Here is a 6,000-nt window from a genome sequence, read left to right as displayed (position 1 = left end):
ATTACTAATATCACCATTCTTATCATAATTTATATTCGACTTTATTCTCGGGATTTTATTTGAAAAATTATAAGCAAATTTGTCGTAAACTTGTAATGTTTCTGTCTGTATTTGTCGGTTATCGTTTTGTATCTGTATTTCCTGTTTTTGCTTTGTCATTGACCTTGTTTGTACTGCCAATATATGTTTAGTCGAATTTTTTAACTCATCTATAGTTATACGAGAAAGAGCATCTGCACCTACATTCGCTTTACCTTTTATATACTCTATAGTAAAATTATACTCAGATAACTCTAAACGTATTCTAGACAGTTTTGACGTAGGATCTTTCATATTAAATAAATAAACTAACGGCCGATGATCTGATCTCACTATAAAGTGTGTACCATAACCGTATGGCCGAAACTGCTTAACTGCATAATATATTGCCAAAAGTTCTAATTCGATAATTGCTTTATTTTGTTCAGACTTGCTAAATGCTTTTGAAGCGAAACAAATTGGTAAATCGTTACCATTATGATCTTGACTCAATATCGCACCACACCCAATTTTCGAAGCATCAACTGTTATTAGAAATTCTTTAGTGAAATCTGGATATTGCAAAAGTTTTGGAGACATTAAACTTTTTCTTAGTTTCTCAAATGCCAGCTCGCACGAGGTATCCCAATTAAATTCCACATTTTTCCGACTCAAACGATTCAAAGGTGCCGCTAAACAAGCAAAATTAGGTATAAATCTCCTATAATAGTTTGCAAATGCAACAAATCTTCTAACTGCGTCTTTGTCACGCGGCTTAGGATACTTTTTAATTGCCTCTATTTTTGAATCATCAGGTAACAAACCCTTTGCTGAACATTTATGCCCCAAAAATGTTACCTCAGATCTAAGAAAATTACATTTATTAGGATTAAGCCGCAAATTAAACTTTCTGCATGTCTCAAAAACTTTCTCCAAATTTTTTAAATGATGGGTCTCACTACATCCAATGACTATAATATCGTCTATATACATAAAGGCTTGATTAGGTGCAATACCGGAAAATGCTATTGACATCATTCTTGAAAATGAGTTAGGAGCAACATTTAGTCCAAATGGTAAAACTTTCCAACGAAAAGATCCACGATCTGTACTAAATGATGTTATATCTATCGAATCTTTATGTAACAGAATTTGATGGAAACCCGAAAAAAGATCCAAAGTCGAAAAATATTTAGCTCGACCAAGGTTATCCAAAATATCATCAACACGTGCCAAAGGAAATTTATCTGCAACAAGTTTTTTATTGACTGCTCTAAAGTCTACACACATTCGATATGCTTTTTGTCCAGTTGGGTCGTTTTTCGGTACTAAAATCAATTAGCTGTTATAATTTGAACAACTTCCTTCAATTAAATCATTTTTTAACAAATTATCAACCTGTTTATTTATTTCAGCACGCTGTGAATATGGCAATCTATAATTTTTTATGTACACTGGTGTCTTGTCCGTTAGTCTTAATTTTTGTTCGTAAAAATTATTAATCGTCATTAAGTCTGTTTTTAGAGCAAAAATATCTGAATATTTCAAACATAAGTCAAGTAATTTATCTTTTGCATACGAAGGTATTTGTTTTTCTAAAACTGACTTAAGCTCTTCTATGCGTTTTGAATCAACAGATGTTTCATTTATGCGATAGATATCAAAATTTTCTATGTCCTCAGTTTGAATATTGAAGTTTTTAACATACTTCACTTCATCAGTAGTATTAATAATTTTTAAAATAGGATGTTCCGTATCAATGACACATTTTGCGGTAAAAACACCACTACAAAGTTCATGAGAATCGACAAAAACTGGATTTTCCGATTTATTCAAACTAAAAACACGAAAAACTTCACATCTTGGTGGAATTACAAGAGTATCTGTTGAAGTGCTATGCAAAATTGAAATATTAACTCTTTCTCTCCCTAGTCCTATCGTTATTGTATCATTCGAATAATTGATTATACATTTGTTTGCTTTTAAAAAGTCTTTTCCTATTATACCATCCGAAGGAATATTAAAGTTGTCATCAACAACATGAATAGTCAGAGGAAATAATATATTTGAAACTACTATGTTCGTACTAACTGTGCCTAAAGTTGTTACTGTGTCTGTTGTTACACCTGTTATATTTATTACATTACTGTTATCTACTATTACGTCACTTGCTAAACTAGAAATTTTTATAAGTGAAATATCTGCCTGAGAATCTACAAGAAAAGAACATATTTTATAAGAATCACTACAGTTGACTTCGATGAAGTCAGAATAATTTAAATTTAGACAATATATTGATTTAAAAGAATTTAACCCAATAGCACCTGCTCCCTCAGTGTTCGCTCCTGAGGGGCTTCGGCATTTAAAGAACGAACATTGACTGAATTCCTGTTAATTAAACGTTGATTATTTGAATTACTGTTATTTACAGACCGATTGTTATTTCTATTGTAATTGTTGTTGTAATTATTATACCTATTGTTACCTCCATTGTAATTAGTATTTCGAAAATGTAAATTATTGTTAGGTCTAGTTGCATTTCCATTGAATCTAAAATTGTTATTGTATCCGAAATTATTATTACCTCTAAAATTCCCGCGAAAACTATTAGATCTTATCGGACGTGAGCGATACGCTAACACCTGCCGCGCTTTTACCTCCTGTTCACGCTCAATAATCATTTTAGCAACAACATCCTTTGAATCCTTAAAAGTTGTTGATGCAAGGATAGACTTCACCATATCTGAACGACTGTTCAACCTACAAACAGTAACAGTTTGCTCAACCGCCATCTCATGAGCTTTTGCCTGTGTCATACCTTCGATGATCAAAGAGCGTTCTAGCGAATCAGAAAGATCTTCTACTTGTTTTGAAAAATCAGTAAAATTATTATTGTTTACCATTAAGGCCGCAATTTTACCCGCAACAACCTTCGAGTTATCTGGCCTAATTCTGCTACGTAAAGCATCTTTAATCTGACTAATAGAATCTATTTGCGTTGGTAGAGCTTCGCGAGCTTTGCCTTCGAGTTTCGACTTTAAAAATGATATAAATGTAGTAGTTAAAGATACATCAGTTAAATCTTCTATTAAATCAATTTTATCTATAAACGAGGCAAGTGATAACGGATCACCGCTATAGTTTTCTCGAATAATCGAGGCACAAGTACTAATGAATGACCTCTTTTGCTCAAGAGTAGCCATGTTTAAATCGTAAAATTTGAAATAGTATCAGAAGTAAAATAAGAATTAGAATTTGAAGTTAGGTCAAAATTAGAAATCGAACTAGAAGATGAAGTTTGCGTAGAATGATTTGTGTTATCAAACCCTAAAAAGTCTTCAAATAAAGAATCTCTATCTGCACTAAATTATATTCTAGCATTTGAAAATGTATGTGGACTATTAGAATCGCACATGTAAAAGAAAAACAAAACAAAAGCTAACTAAATTGAATATTGAATATGTAATAGTAAAAGAATTACCGTGTAATTTATCGTAATAAAATGAAATTTCCGCTGAGCTTACAAAATTTGGGAAAAAAAAACATTGTTTCGGAGACATTAAAATTTTAATACTATATATATAAATAAATTTTTTTATATTACTGACGCATTGCTTTCAAGCCACATCTTTGAAAATTGTATCGCTTTATTTCAAAAGTAACATATTCATTTTACGCACACACTGCCTTATATAAAAAGCTTGTATTAAATTAAAGTAAATTTTACCACATGTGAATATAGGACAGTAGGGCAAAAGTAAATTTTCAAAAAGAAAAATTAAATAATTTGAATTCAATTATTTATTTCAATTATTTTGTTTTAATTTTGTCTTCAAAAACAAATAAAAACAAAAAGAAATATTTTAAAATTTTCATCAACACCAGCCCACTGTCATTAACACGTACACTTGTACATACATATGTTAATATATTTTAATATATTTAAAATAAGGTTTAGTAAAATGTTAATTATTATTATTATTATTTAAATTTTATTTCTTTTTTTTTAATTTTTTTATTGTTAAATATTTAGATAAATTATATTAGTAATAGTTTGTATGTAAATATGTAATGAGTACATGTGTGTGGTGGTACTATAATAAATGTGCAAAAGTGTAAATAATATAAATTAAGAAAATTTTAGTTCAAGAAAAAAAATTTATTTTATATTTGCTAAACTACATGTTTCGTACACTGTGCGCCATACCCAATTCTGCAATCATTATTAGTTCCGCTATTGTTGTTATAGTAGTGTATGATTTCCGCTCGTAATATATTGTTTCATTATTGCTAATATTCAGTGCTGACTTGTTCCATTCAATAGTTGACTACCCTGTTGCAGTTTAGTTGAGGGACATTATTGATTTCAGTAGCTTCCTTTTTCCAAAATTCTTCCACTAATTTTCACTTTCCGATTTCGTTTTGTTCCGCTCACGACTGTTTACTGAATATTTTTATGTTTCTTTGACATTTCCGTTCGCATTTAGTTCCTTTTCTTTTTATACCATTGTTAATATTAGTATTTCTCTCAGTTCCGCTTTGCGTTCACTTAATATATTAATATTAGTATTTCTCTATGTTCCTCTTTCGTTCACTTAATATGTTAATATTAGTATTTCTCTTCGTTCCGCTTTTCGTTTTGTTCTACTGTAAACAGTATTCACAGATTATTGTTACAGCTCAAAGATAATATTTTTTTTTATATACGAATATATATATATATTTAAGTTTTCTAAAACGTGGATATTAGTTCATATATTAGCTCTTATTAACTTATTTCTTTATCTATATTTCTATATCTTTATTTTCATAGATTTTTTTTTTTTTTTTTGTAAGATTTAAATTTAATTTTGTATTTCGATAGTATAAAACTTTTTTTTTCAATTTTTTTTTTTGTCTTTTTTTTTTATTACGTCACAACACATATACACATATAATTTGCATTAATTCATTTTCAATGCAATTCTTCAAACTTCATAACTTTTCTTATTGTAGGGCTCCGGCCCACGGTCGCCATATAAAGACTCCATAAAAGGAATGTCTTCTTACGTGCATTTATGCACCAATACACACGCATACGCTTTAATTAAAACACACATACACGTATATTTTGTAACTATTTATATTAATATTTTATTTAATAATTAAAATGTATTTTTTAAAATTTGGTTATTAATTTGCATATCAGATGAACACGATTCTTTACATTCGAGCACATCAAATCCAATTTTCAAACTCCCAACAAATTATTTTTTCAACTCGCCTACTATGCATTTGAAAAATCCAAATATTTTCAATTGCATACTAAGCTCAATACACACAAGTGCGCAAGGTGGAAGTGTATTATAGTTTCAATAGAACCTTGGAGGAGCATTTAAGGAAAGTAGTAGACAAGTACCATAAGGAGTGGGATACCCGCTCCTCAGTCCGATGGTATGGTGGAACGTTTCAATAGAACCTTGGAGTAGTAGTAGACAAGTACCATAAGGAGTGGGATACCCGCATACCATTATTCTTGATGGCTTACCGATCAGCAGTGCATGAGACAACGGGCCAAATCCCTGCAAAAGTAATTTTTGGCAATGACCTTCGACTGCCAGCTGATTTTAAGTTTGGGATAGATACCGATGCGGAGAGAAATGCCAAGAAATCCACTGGTCTTGGAAGAAGAGCTGAGAGAGATACACGATCTTGTAAGACAACGAGCAAAGATTATGAGTGATAAGATGAAAGTCAGATACGATAAAGCAATTAATTCAGAAGGTTTTCAGGAAGGAGATTTGGTGCTGTTATACAACCCACAACGAAAAAAAGGTTTGGGGATTCAAGGGGTTGTGTAGCGCAATATATAGCTTCTCCAACCCAACTGTCAACCTCACCTTCGAGCGGCGAATCCCGTTTCACTAACAGACGAGGCTCTGGCGACCCCAAGCTCGTCATGGAACTTGGGGGTGGGGAGGGAGGGATGGCCTGAAGGTTCAA

The sequence above is a fragment of the Eurosta solidaginis genome, chromosome 1, assembly GCF_040869045.1.
Source record: "Eurosta solidaginis isolate ZX-2024a chromosome 1, ASM4086904v1, whole genome shotgun sequence".
Classification (NCBI taxonomy): domain Eukaryota; kingdom Metazoa; phylum Arthropoda; class Insecta; order Diptera; family Tephritidae; genus Eurosta; species Eurosta solidaginis.
The sequence above is the reverse complement of the archived record's forward strand: the minus strand, read 5'-3'. Positions refer to the sequence as shown.